Source organism: Dreissena polymorpha, chromosome 7 (assembly GCF_020536995.1).
Source record: "Dreissena polymorpha isolate Duluth1 chromosome 7, UMN_Dpol_1.0, whole genome shotgun sequence".
Lineage (NCBI taxonomy): Eukaryota > Metazoa > Mollusca > Bivalvia > Myida > Dreissenidae > Dreissena > Dreissena polymorpha.
In genome coordinates, this window is record NC_068361.1 from 68,516,512 (window position 1) to 68,531,736 (window position 15,225).

At 36.0% G+C, this 15,225-nt stretch overlaps 1 pseudogene; it reads left to right on the plus strand.

The window, feature by feature from the left end:
- Positions 1-279: 279 nt before the first annotated feature.
- On the plus strand, positions 280-8,437 carry LOC127839797 (tRNA methyltransferase 10 homolog B-like; annotated as a pseudogene).
- Positions 8,438-15,225: the final 6,788 nt, after the last annotated feature.

Below are 15,225 nucleotides of genomic sequence, written 5' to 3' on the forward strand. Positions count from 1 at the left end.
AGCATATCTAGACAGATAATAAGATAATAAAATATAAGACTTTGGCCAGTTTTTCTTTGATATTTTACTGTTTTACACCTAACCCCTCAGGGTCAACATTTTAATGCGTTTTTCAAAGTTGAAGCATTTTTATTTTACATGTTTAAAAAAAATTTGTAGGCCTGGGCCCGCTGTGCCTTAAAGCAGCTACGCCACTGCTGGTTGAAAATATCAAACTCAATTTTATATAGGCAATATTGTCTTGCAATAATATTTATCACTACAACCAGTATCATCTTATATCAAATTTAACACAAAATTTTATTTCAATGTCTCACTATAGCCCCACAATGGAATCAGCTGTAACAGAAAGAGATGAGAATGGATGTGAAAAGACCTCTGAGCTTGCAGTACAAATCTACGATTCCAGCAACAATCAGCACAGTGAAATGGTAAACTCTGAGAAGAAAACGATATCTACGGCTACAACAAAGAACGATAAACGGCCGCCAGTGAGAAATATTGCTATTCTAGTCATTTAGCTTACCTGATCACAAAGTCGTCAAGGTGAGCTATTGTGATTACCCTATCCGTATGTTTGGAGCCGTGCCATTTCCAGTGTGGGGTTTGTGGTGTGCATCGTCATCGTCAACTTTTAACTTTTACCTCTCTAGAGGCCACATTTTAGCTTTTACCACTCTAGAGGCCACATTTTAGCTTTTACCACTCTAGAGGCCACATTTTCCATCCAAGCTTGATATTACACTCAGTCAGAATGTTTATTTAGAATATATCTAGGCCTAGTTTGAATCTTGGTTATGAGTGTTCAAAAACTAGGTGACCAGGTCAAATCTAAGAAAAACGTTACCACTCTAGAGGCAGCATTTATGACTCCATCTGCAAAAAAATGGTAAGAATGTTTATGTTGACATAATCTAGAATAGTTCAAATCTGGGTCACATGAGTAAAAAAACCTAGGTCACTAACTCAAATCTTTTAAAAACCTCTTACCACAAAAGAAGCTACATTTATGACTCAACCTTGAGGAAACTTGGTCAGATTGTTTAGTCTGTAGACAAACAACGTTTTGTTTTCTCACATTGGGTTACATTTATCATATCGAAGGAAGTTACCACAATCAGATTCTCTAGTCACAAAATAGTGTATTTTCACTATTGAACCTTGAAATGACTGCCTCTTGACCATTGCATACATATGAAAAATGGCTTTCAGATTGATATATACCGGTGGTTGGCCGCTATAGCCAGGTGACCTTTATACTAAGGGGTAATACAGAAGGACTTTCTTTGGGGAAATCTAGACTGACCGCAGTAGGCAGGTGACCATTGTTATCAGGTTACTGCTAAGCCAGATTGGACTGTATAAAGATATATTTTTGTTTGAAGCACCCTGTATCTTTCTAGCCATAGGTCTTTCCCTATTATAGTAAATATGGACGGAATTGTATGCTCTCTTCCTTTCAATTATTTTTCTATTTATTATCTTTTCATTGAACATATTCATTAAACTAAATTTCACAAATTCATACAATTTATTGTGTTTTAACATATGAGCTGTGCTCTGTAAAGGCCGGGCGTATGCATGTGGGTACAGTGTTGTCCCATATTCGCCTGTGCAGTCCTCACAGGCTAATCCGTGGACGAGGTTCTCTAACTAAACTGGATTTTTGTTTCGAATCAACCTCCTTCGAACCAAACAGTGCTATAAAAGCAGACAGTGTTTTCCCTGATTAGCCTGTGCGAACTGCACTCTGAGACAACACCATATGCACATGCATTAAGCCCCGTTTTCCCAGGAAGCGGCTCATATTCACAAAATGTTGAAGAGATCAGAAAGGTAGAGACGACGTCATGAAGAACTTTTGCTTTCAAAGCGTGAAAACAGGAATAAAAAGAAAATGGAAATGAAGGAAAGAAAAAGAGAGCAGGCAGAAACACAATCTGATGGTAAGTTTCTGTATACTGTAAAGTAATAATCATTTGTAGCGACATTAAATACATTTTTATTCAATTCATGGGTAAACCAATCCATGCATTAAACACAAACGTATTGGACAATGACCGACACGAATTTCTCTTTTTTTCAAATTAAGAAATCCACAAATCGACTTGTCCACAAAAAAGTGGTGTTTTTGAAAAAACATATCCCCAAAAATATCAATGATTTAACAGTACATGTAGACGGTTTCACTTTTATAACTATTTTTCCAATGATTTTTCCAATTTATCATGGCAGTATCAATATGACATTGCTTTTATTCAAATGAAAGGTCCAGACTGTTGGAACTCAACGATATAATGCTTGCAATATATTAATTCAAATGGTAAAAGTGGTTTCTTGATGAAGCAGTTTGCTGTTCCGCAGGACACTTTCATAAATACCAGTTTATCTGAATTATTATACACGAAAACTTATCTTTTGTATGTCAGATGCAAAGTCAAAGTCTGGAATGAGATCTTGGGAAGAAATTCGACAGCGCTGTGAAGATGGCATGAAGACCGGCCAGATCATCTGTATTGACTGTAGTCTAGAACCCGATGAGTAGCAAGGTAAGTGAAGGCAGGCCAGGTCATCTGTATTGACTGTAGTCTAGAACACCTGATGAGTAGCAAGGTAAATGAAGACTGGCCAGATCATCTGTATTGACTGTAGTCTAGAACACCTGATGAGTAGCAAGGTAAATGAAGACAGGCCAGGTCATCTGTATTGACTGTAGTCTAGAACACGTGATGAGTAGCAAGGTAAATGAAGACAGGCCAGATCATCTGTATTGACTGTAGTATAGAACACCTGATGAGTAGCAAGGTAAACATAGATAAACACAACATTACATGTATTATTCGACTTTGTTCTGTGAAAAGGGGGTTTAATGAGTGTGTGTAAAGTTTCAGCCCAAATAAGTCTGTGCAGTCTGCACAGGCTAATCAGAGACGACACTTACCACTTTTATGGTATTTTTGATTTACAGAAATTCTCTTCTTAGCAAAAATCTAGTTTAGGCAGAAAGTGTCGTCCCTGATTAGCCTGTGCGGACTGCAGAGGCTCATCTGGGATGACACTTAAAGCACATGCATTAAACCCCCTTTTTCACAGAGCCCGGCCCATGTATATGATTAAAATCTGAACACCCAGATGATAGTTTACCAGAATTTGCAGTCTTATGCTATATTTAAGAAATAATTTTTTTCTATCATGGTTTGTTGTCGAATAACCCACAGTAAGGAGTATAGATGCGTAGGAATTAAATCACGAGTGCGAAGCACGAGTGATTTGATAACACGCATCTATACAACTTACTGTGGGTTATTCGACAACAAACCATCAGAGAAAAATATTATTTCGATTCTAACACGATTCTGATTGATTTGGTTCAAGCTTTAGGACAAGAACTATATTTTTCAATACTCCGCCCTTCTTAGTACTAAGTTCACTATTAAGTGACGTCATTGAATTGTACGAACATATGACGTCATTTTCATTCATAAATATTTTGCAAATGACGTCACTTTCATTGAAAACAACAATCGTAGAAACTTAATGACGTCACGTTTATTGATGCTACTGAAAAGCTGACATGCTATAAATGTTTTCTGAATTACGTTTCCTAACAAATAACATTCTTTGTAGACGTGGTTATGCCACGTATCATAAAATATACAATTTATTGTTTCATTACATTTATTACATTTCTTTCAGAGCGGGTTTTAGCACGTGCATTTTACTGCAATACTTTCTTTATTTATTCGGAACTATTTTCGAAACATTAAGCTCCGCCCATAAGTTATTGCAGAATAACCCACACTTGATTTCCTTCTTTGTCTATAGAAAACAAGTCGCGTGCCGTGTTAGAATGAAAATTATGCCATGGTATGTTGGGCCTTCAGCAACTGATATCAGGACAATAGACCTTGGTCAGGTGGTTGTTGTGTACAGAAGGCCACAAGTTGGTTAATGACCAAGTATGTGATGCAAGAACTCTTACAAAGGCTAAGATTGTCTGACAAGTTAAGTGAACAATAATATAGCAAAATAGCATTTTTAGATCTGTTCAAATGACAAAATCACATCATTGTTAGGCTGTGCAGTTCAAATTGAAGACACTACCAAAAGAAGATTAAAACTTCAGCTGATCAAAGTCAGAGCGTTGAAATTCCAGCTTTCAAAATATAATAATAAGAAACAATGCATTTTTTTTTATTCATCAGCGTTTGAACTGTCTAGAAAATTACACCTAATTTATGACATTAAATGTAATTAACTGGACAGTTCATACACAGATGAAATGCAGAAAAGGTACTAGTCCATTCTTAATTGCAATCCACATTGTAAGTTTATTGTTTACTATTACCAGTACCTTGTTTATCCTTGCTAGAATTGCACAAGGAAGGCTAGTTTATTGAAATCAAATGCTGTGATTTTATTAGCATTTATTTTTTTACTGAATTGTTCACACTACTTTAACAACACTGTAATTTGTATTAGACATCGCTTGTGTGACACAATAAAACAGACACACACACAAAACACAAGCAATATAAATTATGCATTGAAGATAATTCTTTCATGTGGTACACGTGTAGCTCATTCTCAGCTCAGGTTTAAAACCATTTTCATGTTCGGACCGCACAGGCTTGTCTGCGACGACACTTTACCAACATATATTAAAGCCACACACTTTGCCTCTGACCTTGAAATGAAATACATGTTAATCAATACATATACATTGTAGATGCAATTTGAAAGTGTCCAAAATTGACATTAAATCTATAGCCTAGTTAGCAAGAAATTTGTTATTTTTCAAACGGTACCGCTTTTAAAACCGGAAGTAGGATTTCTATACGTATACGTCCATTTCGTAAAACGCGATTTTTTTAAAGTTTTAAAACGCAAAAAAGACGGATTTCTACCTTGTAACCACCAGATATATTCTAATTGGCAAAGATAAAATATTTTTCTTATTTATACTTAAATTTACTATGCCAAATAAGTTGTGTGGCTTTAAGCCCTGTTTTCCCTGAGCGTGGCTCGCATGTTGTCGGTTCCAGGAGAAAGGCAAGCTGGCCATGCAAGTGGGTCGCCTGTACGGGTCCAACAGATGGGCAGATAAACCTGCCCATATCTACCTGACTGGCTTGAAGAAAGGGAGACAACTCTATCAGGAAATGGTGAACAAGAATTCGGGATTTGAAAACTATCTGGTATGTACGCTCATGTGTTGAGGTCATTAAACCACAACATGCACCTTATGAGATTTTGGGATCACCTGTTGTCTGTTGTTTGCTGTCCATTGTTAACATTGACCTTACAAACACTGTAGGGGCCATATCTATTGCCATGAAACATGGTCAGAACATTTATCCTTGTGATATTTTTTGTGGATATTGAAACTGAGTCACGTGGGGAAAAACTAGGTCAATAGATTTTTTAATGAAAAAAGCTTGTGCATACCCTGGTACTCTAGGAGTCATATTTGATGGCTACCATGGGGCAGGGCATTTTTTCTATATGTTTTGAATGAAAACTAGATAACACACTAGAAGTTTTGATGTTTGTTTTTGCCCAATCATTTGTAAATTTGCTCAGATCTTTTGTTCTCACGAAATCTCAGCAGAGTTCATTAATGGTTCCATTCTGTTGAAAAACATGGTTGCCAGGGGGTGGAGACGTATTCCTTATAAAGCCAGTATTCAACCTTGTCGATTTGCAGAAGACACACTTCTTGTTGTCAAATCTACATAACACTTACGTGGGACATATGTTCTAATAATGTTTTGGCAAAGTTGGACAATGGTTCATGTCTGCTCAAAAAATGGCCATTAGGTTGTGGGACACTTTTCCGTAAATGGCTATAGTGAAGCCCTGTTAAAATTCCGGACGTCACAAACACAACAGCTGCTCAGAACAGTTCAGTTCTTTCGAGTCTCAGATGAGCTACATTTGTGCCATTCTCTGTGAAAAGGGGTTTAATATATGTGCATAAAGTGTCGTCCCAGATTAGCCTGTTCAGTCCGAACAGGCTAATCTGGAACGACACTTTCCGCTTTTATGGTATTTTTCGTTTACAGAAAGACCTCTTAGCAAAAATTTCAGTTTAGGCGGAAAGTGTCGTTCCTGATTAGCCTGTGTGGCCTGCACAGGCTAATCTGGAACAACACTTTACGCACATGCGTTAAAACCCCTTTTCACAGAGCACTTCTCATTTACAAGTTTTATGTATGATAAGATATCATGACATGATAGGACATTATGTGATATGGGTTTAAAATGATATGAATATATCCTAATACATATTTAACATAATACTAGTATATAATGTGCTATGATATGATACAATATGAAAGCAATTCAAAATAGTTTGATTTATCTTAATTTTGTTGGAATGGAAACAAATGACCTACAATATTGTTAATTAGCACTTCTGTGCATTGGGCTTTTAACAGGAACTTAAATTTTGTTTGACAAGTGTTGTTGTTGTGTTTTATTGTAGATTGATGTAGCTGAGAAGACACATGTTGAGTTGTTTCCCTTGGACAGAATTGTCTACCTTAGTCCAGACTCCTGCACCCCCCCCCCCTCTTGATGATTTACATCAGGAAAAAGTCTATGTCATAGAAGGGCTGGTAGACGAAGGGATCAAAAAGGTAAACACAGCAATTGAGCATATGGTTTAAACAATGAAGGATCAAATAAGTGGTTCAGTTAACAGAGCCAACAAGTTGTAATAAAGGGGGGGGGGGTAGTGGGGAATATAATTGTGACTTTGTTCAGCCGTGGGTTTGTCCCAAACCTTTTTACTTTTTAACTTTACCATGCATGGAAGGATGGCAAAATGATTGAACATACACATGTAAAGCTAAAGAAACAATTTCTCAAAAGTCAAATTCATATTTTGGATTTTCGAAACAACTTGGGATAAATGTTTATTTATTTCAGGTATGAAAGAACCACATAACTTTTAAAAGTGAATGTTATTCCCACAGACGTTTTTGGCAAATGTTATTAAATCTTGAAACTGAGTATGCTGGATCTTAAAACTAAGTCTGTTAAAACTTCAAACTGAATATGTTTTAAAAGTGTACGAACTTGAAACTGAATCAGTTGAAAATGTGTTTGTTGAACCTTGAAACTGTTTCTGTAAAAAGTGTGTCAGTTGAAACTTGAAACTGAGTATGTTGAAACAATGTCTGTTGACCAAATATTGGAACTGTGTTGGTTGAAAATAGTCAGTTGAAACAAGCATGTATTGGATCTGAGTTTCTGAAACTGACTTGAAATATTGCCACACAAGATCGAGCCCTACAGGTCTACATCCCTACAGCAAGACTCCCCATCCAGGAGCACGTGACCAGACAAGATAGCATGCCTACCTCACTGGTGCTTGCTGTCAATCAAGGTATCGCTTCTGAATGGAAGCCATAGACAGAAAGATATGTTCCACTTTTGAACCTTTTATCAGCGATTTTTTGATGGCCTTTTGCTTTTATATCCATATAGATTACTGATCACCAACTATGCCTAAAAGGCTTTAACACAATTTTAACAATCTACTTTTTACAGAATCTTTATATTCAGGTTTACCATTACAATTTTTATGCCCCCGAAGGAAGGCATGTAGTGATCGGACCGTCCGTCTGTCAGTCTGTGTTTCCGTCACACTTTGGGTTTAGGTTTCGAAAAATGCTCATAACTTCTATGTCGCTTTAGATGTAACCTTCATATTTTGTATACATGTGTATATGCCTATATGGACAAGGCCTTTCCATAGGCACACACATTTTGACCCCTTTCACTTTGACCTTGAACTTAGGGTCCGCGTTTAGGTTTCGAAATCTGCGTTTAGGTTTCGAAAAATGCTCATAACTTCTATCAAAGGGTTTTTTGGGGGCATATGTCATCCTATGGAGACAGCTCTTGTGTTTTAATTATTATTGTATTTGAATGTGGACAAGGAAAGTCTTTCTTATGAAGGGGATTTTATTTTATTGGTTCATTTAAAAGAAAACATTGGAGTTGTAGATTTCCGCAGTTTTGTGTCTAGGATTGCATTTATAAACATAAACTTCTTGTTTTAGATAAGTGACGTCATGATAACCCATCCTTATCCTAAAGATCTATTATCAATAACAGATCTCAGTCTATCACCTCTGTTTTTAGTGTTCGATATTCTGCTCAACTTCACTAAAACACGTGCCTGGAGTCAGGCGCTTGCAGTAGGCGTCCCGCGTCGGAAAGGCTTCGTCACCCATAGCAACGCATTTAGCAATGACCAAAGTGACGAGCATAACAGTACTCATGTCAACGAACATATCAACGCCCATAGTAAGGAAAATAGCAACAACCATTGCAACGCACATGGAAACAAAGAAAGCAACACTCATAGCAACGAAGTCACGTGACACGGATGTTATAATGTCTAGAAATAAATCTGTTATATATATGTCTACACTTTTATTTTCTCATTCTTTTATTACTCACAATATGATTTGCATGTGTTGATGGTTAACTAAGAGATGTTTATCTGTCAGTGGACGAGAGCTATGTACCACCAACAGTTTCCAGCCGATATTTACTTCACATGAAGGAAATGGATATGGGTCTCCCTATGGGAAAACCGGGCTTAATGCATGAGCGTAAAGTGTCATCCCAGATTAGACTGTGCAGTCCGTGCAGGCTTATCAGGGACTACACTTTCCGCTTTAATTGTATTTTTCGTGTAAAGGAATTCTTTTCTTAGCGAAATCAAGTTTAAGCGGAAAGTGTCGTCCCTGATTAGCCTGTGCAGACTGCATAGGCTAATCAGGGACAACACTCTCCTCACGTATGATTTTTATACGCCCGTTTTTAAAAACGGGACGTATTATAGTTTCACCCATGGCGGGCGGCGGGCGGCAGGCGGGCGGCGTCCACAGCAGTGTCCGCTCTAAAATTCAAATAGTTTTCATCCGATCTTCACCAAACTTTGTCAGACGTTGTATCTAGACAATATCTAGGTCAAGTTAAAATATGGGTCATGCCGGGTCAAAAACTTGGTCATGGTGTCACTTAGTGCATTTCAAGGATTTAGCCAGGTGTTCACTCTCTAATTGAAGTAGTTTTTATCCGATCTTCACCAAACTTGGTCAGAAGTTGTATCTAGACAATATCTAGGTCAAGTTCGATTATGGGTCATGTCGGGTCAAAAACTAGGTCACGGGTCACTTAGTGCATTGCAAGGCTTAAGCATGGTGTCCGCTCTCTAATTGAAGTAGTTTTCATCCGATCTTCACCAAACTTGGTCAGAAGTTGTATCTGGACAATGTCTAGGTCAAGTTCGAATATGGGTCATGCCTGGTCAAAAACTAGGTCACGGGTTCACTTAGTGCATTTCAATCATTGAGCATGGTGTCCGCTCTCTAATTGAAGTAGTTTTCATCCGATCTTCACCAAATTTCGTAAGAAGTTCTGTCTAGATGATATGTAGGTCAAGTTCAAATATGGGTCATGGTAAAGTTATCAAGTTGCCCAAAACCTTCAAACGGGCGTATTTTGTGACAGCTTGGCACTCTTGTTTTGTTTTAAGGAAGTCTTATCTAAACGAAAATCCAGTTTAGGCAAAAATTCCCGTCCCTGATTAAAAGTCACATACATGTACATGTAACTCTGAGAAAATTCAAACAGTATCAAAGGTCTGAAGGCACTGAAGTTGTTGGCTTTTGCATAATCTTAGACGCATCTCATTTTTCTAAATTATGTTATAGCTTTTTATATCGCAAGTTTGAAATGAACACAACCCATTCAAATTTATAAAGAGTGTGTCTTAATGCACAGGTCGAGATGTGTGTGCACTGTTTATCCGCATATTTATGTTATAGAGATAACTTAGACAAAATAACAACAATATGTTTCTTTTTTTTCTCAATTGGTTGCTGAACTGGCAACCATCTTTAGAATTTTGGTTGCTTTGCCTATAATCATGTGCATGTTGTGTTTTTTGTATCAATACTTTATCTATTTTCTTTAAATTATTGAGCAACAATTTTGCCAACATGACAGACCTTTAATGCAGCATTAAGCCCCGTTTTTCCTGAAAGCGGCCAATATGTACATATTTCAATAATAAACTGGCCAATGTCGTCGCACAATCTGTTATAAACACTAGACTGGCCAATATCGTCGCAGATGCTTTTAAATCTATTGTTTACATACAGGCTGTCTGCTGCAGTGTACCAGTGAAGTATTAACAGGCAGTGGTTATCGTTCCTAGCGTAGTAAACAGCAGACTGACTTGCAGTTATCGTTCCTAGCGTAGCTAAAGCATAATGACTTTCAAAACTACCTCTCTAAACTATTTCAGGGCTAATGCTCACAACTAAAAAGTATAAAGCACTTTGGAGGGCTCAAGACGTCAACAATGAGATACTTTTTAGCTTGACTTTTCGAAGAAAAATGAGAGCTATACTGCTCACCCCGGCGTCAGCGTTGGTTAAAGTTTTTTATAAAGTCAAATAGATTTAACACTATCAAAGATAATTAACTCAAACTTGGAATCCTTTTAATAACAAAAAGACAATTGTGTAGGTCAAGGTGCATAACTCAGTCAGCACAATGATCAGAGTTATGTCCCTTTTTATACTTAGAAAATTGAAAATTTGGTTATGTTTTGTGTTTAGGTCCACTTTATTCCTAAAGTATCGCAGCTATTGCTTTCATACTTGCAATACTTACTATCATTAGGGGACTGTGCATGCAAAGTTATGTAGTTCTGACTGGCATTTTGACAGAATTATGGCCCCTTTTATACTTAGAAAAATGAAAATTTGGTTAAGTTTTGTGTTTTGGTCCATTTTACTCCTAAAGTATCATAGCTATTGCTTTCAGACTTGGAACACTCACTAAATATCATAAGGGGACTGTACAGGAAAAGTTGGATAACTCTGGTTGGCATTTTGACGGAATGATGGCCGTTTTTTTACTCAGTAACTTTGAATATTTTGTTAACTTTTGTGTTTAGAAATTTACTTCTAAAGTATCAAGGCTATTGCTTTCAAACTTCAAAAAAATTCTTACTATCATGAGCGTATTGTACCTGGCATGTTGAAATTGAACTTGACCTTTGAATGACCTTGAATCTCAAGGTCTAATAAATAAATTTTGCTTACATTGCCATTAGTTCTTTATTTAGGATCAGATTTGATTCATACTTTGACAAAACAACACTTATCTGACATGCCACAAAAATGGACTACACCCACACCATCCCCTACGCCACACCCCAGAATCCCCCCCCCCAATTTTTTAATTATATTTACCTTTTTTTTAAAATATTCAATAAATGGCCACACCCCCACATTATTTCCCCCTCTCCACCCCACACAAACAGATTTTTTTTAAACTTGATAACAAAACACAAATTTTCATTATTTTATTTTTGAAAGACCGTCCAACCATCCCACCCAAGCTATTACTATCAAACTTGAAATATAATCCTATTAGTTTGTTTTATGTCTTTACAAATGTTCAATAGATAGAAAATATGCCTGAACTTTGAATCGTCTAGAATGTACCACTTCTTTAAAACATAAGCGCTCAATATGTTTCAATTATGGTCCTCTTCCAGTTAGAATATGACTATATTACCTTGACATTATTGAATATAAACAATTTCCTCATGATGGCCTACGTTATACTGTCAAGCACTCGAAAAGTCGAGCGCGCTGTCTTCTGACAGTTCTTGTTATATATTGTAATATTGCCCCAGCGAATTAAGCAAGATACAAAACATATCACTAAATTTGCTTCAAACTCTTTAGACTTGCAAAGTGTACCGGTTGTATAAACACAACACGGTAATTAAGCCTTCAATCAAGTTTTCTAGTATTCCATCCTGAAGTTGCTAATAAAGAACAAGCTGATAATATACAAAATGTTCCATAATTGATTTTTGGTCAGTATTCACAAACCCATATTTGGATTTATAATCCAGTATTTTATGTAAACTAAAAACCATTGCCAAATAAAATCCTTTAATGCTTTGTATGGTATATAAAAGAAATCATTGAATATGGTACCGTCAGCTTACGTACCATACTAATGCTTATAAAGCGACTTCGAAAAGAAGCGACTAAGGCCTTCGATTAATGAGATTTCAATTCAGATGTACGATTTTTCGGCGTTAGCTGTATACGCCAGCTTTTCACCTTAGCCTGACCTTTGTTAGCGTCCAATAGAATTCAAATAAAACTTCCCGCGGCCAAGTTCAGATGAATACACTTCATTGACTGCATTGGCTGATTTGATAATACCACTAGAAAATTGGAAACATGTCCGCGTCTTTGTAACACTGTTTTACTGCGTGTTCAGCATGAAACAGTTTTATCTCTAATAAAAAGGCTTAATAGATAGAACAGTTTTACACTCAATCTCGACATCAATACAGTTTGTGCGTGCACCTTTTATTTTCAGAGGATTTTCAGCGCGAGAACGTTGTGTACTTAAAGGCCATGTTCTCAAATTTAGTACTGACTTCCATATTCCTGTCAACATGTTATATGTAAAAGTATAAAGAGCAGTGGAAGCGATGCCTCACTTTAATGCATTGCATTTCAACCCGCGAGGTATAAGGGGTCAGTTCGCGGTTAGTGTGTTTGAATGTCAGAGTTTATATACAGGTCAGACCTTATGTGCTGTTCGGAGTTCGCGGTCAGTAACATAATAGTTATATAATAAAGACGCTATAGCGTGAACTAGGTGAACTGGAATTTTCTTTACCACCAGAAAGATGTGAAATGAAGATATCCAGCGATATTATTTTATGGCATGTCAATAATAGATTCTTAATGTTTTTTCAACAATACCATGATAAATATTATTTTTAATTAACTAACAAGATTTATTCCATCATATTTACTAATGTAGTATTGCAGCATATTGACTAATGTATTGAGTATGAGCGCGATGATTCTCGATACTGTTAATAATCGAATCAAATACACGTAGCAATGCCCGATAAGCCACTCAAACAGGTTTGTTCGAAGAACGCGCGTATACATATTTAAAATATGTACGGAGACTTCGCGTGTAGCCGGTTGACTTTGGTTTTCTGTTTTGTATCTATGGGTTTATGACAAGCAATATGTAATAATGTAAAATAAGCCGCGAAAACTCCGCGTAACATCCCGTACTGCGTTTGATGCAGCTAAAAACTGCACAGAAAAAAGATATTAGCTATCCTTGATCTCATTCATTTAAATCTTTACCTTCCATAAACTCCAACCACAATCAACGCCGTATATCTTTTTTAAAGATATTTCTTGTTATTTATAGCTTATGTTCGCGGAAAACGTGCCCTTTGGAGTTGCCATTATTTTAAGTTTCACAATGCCATTTCAAAATTATGAATTCAATCTACAAGTATGCAAAATCGACACAATCATTACAATTAAACGAACACGGGCTCTTGTTTACATGTCATATCTTTTTGAAAACATGTGTCTTTAACCATTCTCAACCATAATACAAGCTTTAAATAAAATGGTGTAAATAAATAAACGTAAAAGTAAAACGTGATGGTATAAGCAAGTCAAAATAATACAGAACTACACTAAGAACAAGGCTTTTGATCGTCATGAAATATACATGTGTATGATTAATGATGATTCGCAATAAAACGTTTTATTGCTCACAAGTTTATTAGGTCAACATTTTGAATGCAATGTACACAAGCAACCTTTTTCCAAGGAAGGTAAGTGAAGTATGAAGTTTAAAAAACGAGCGAAGACCAACAAAGATGAATTCTAATTAATATTTCTTTTTCTATTTTTGTAATGAACGTTTTGCGCCGCTTAAAGATAGTATTCACGATTTGTATATGTGTTAAATTGTAATATATTGATAAAGATATATTTGCTACAATTACACAAAATAGGCAAGACAAAATATACATTGAAGACGAATTTCATGAAATGCAGCAAAGACAAATTAGCGCCCCGAGCCGATTGTGACAGATATTTCGTACATCTTGAAGGATTTAAGCAGTTCCTGCTTTCCCCTTCTGCCCCTTGAACTATGGGAGAAATGTTTTTATCAGTTTTTAACCTTAAATCACGTCACCTTATAATAAATCTAACATACTTTTATCTTTCTCACTTGTTCACTTTTAACACTTATCTGCACTGACTGCGCACCTGTCAATAATACCCGCAAGGGGAGTTAGACAGTATGGATAGATAGATGGAGGGATGGATGGATGTATATAGATAGATAGATTTTCCTACAATAACCGAAGCATTCGTCTTTTTATTAGGATCGGAGTTAGTGTTCGTTTGCCGTATTAATAGATATCGTTGCAGGAAATTAAAATGATCCTCAATACTAAATTTAGATTCACATCTTACATGCATGATTTACATGCTGGTGAATTCTACTGTACAGACATTTTCGACTTCAGAATTAAATATTTGGCTTATTTTGCTTTTTTTGACACATGTTCTTCTTAACTTTTATTTTAATTTATATTGAAATATATCAGAGACGTAGATAACAGTATAGTTATCTACGTCTCTGAATATATGTATAATAAGTTTTTTTTTACACATTTGATATAAAGTCATAATTTTTTGAAAAAATCGTGCATACTTTTTTAAGACCGTCACAGAGACAATTTGAGCCTCGTTCTGGGAAAAACTTGGCTTAATGCACGTGCGTATCGTGTGGCATGACATGATAGTTTACAATTTCGATTGTGGTGCATAATTTGTCAGCAATAATTTAAGTATAATATGAACGTTAACGCACATTTCCAATTTACATATAGGCAATATGCTTACATTAATGATTAAAAATAGGAATGACAACGAATTATTGAATATTCGAAAATCGGCCGAATATTCGAATTCAAAATTATTAATCGAATATTCCATTTTTATTTTTGGATTGACGTATTTCACTGAAATTTTTGGTGTTGGCAGATTACAAGAATACCTGTCTCCTACGTTGGGATGTTAAATATTAACATAGATTTATATGTTTATATGTTATTGATGCGGTAGCAGATATTTAAACCTTAGACAAAATTAGACTTTGTCTTTTACTTTCTAGCATGACTATTAGAAACTTTTTAGAAAATGTAAATCACACGTTTTCAAGGCTTGTTAACTCTTTTCAAACAGTAGTTTCAAGTTTAAACCGATTTATTTTAGCTCGATTGCATCGGAGTCCTAATGATATCTTGATATAAAAACGCTCTCG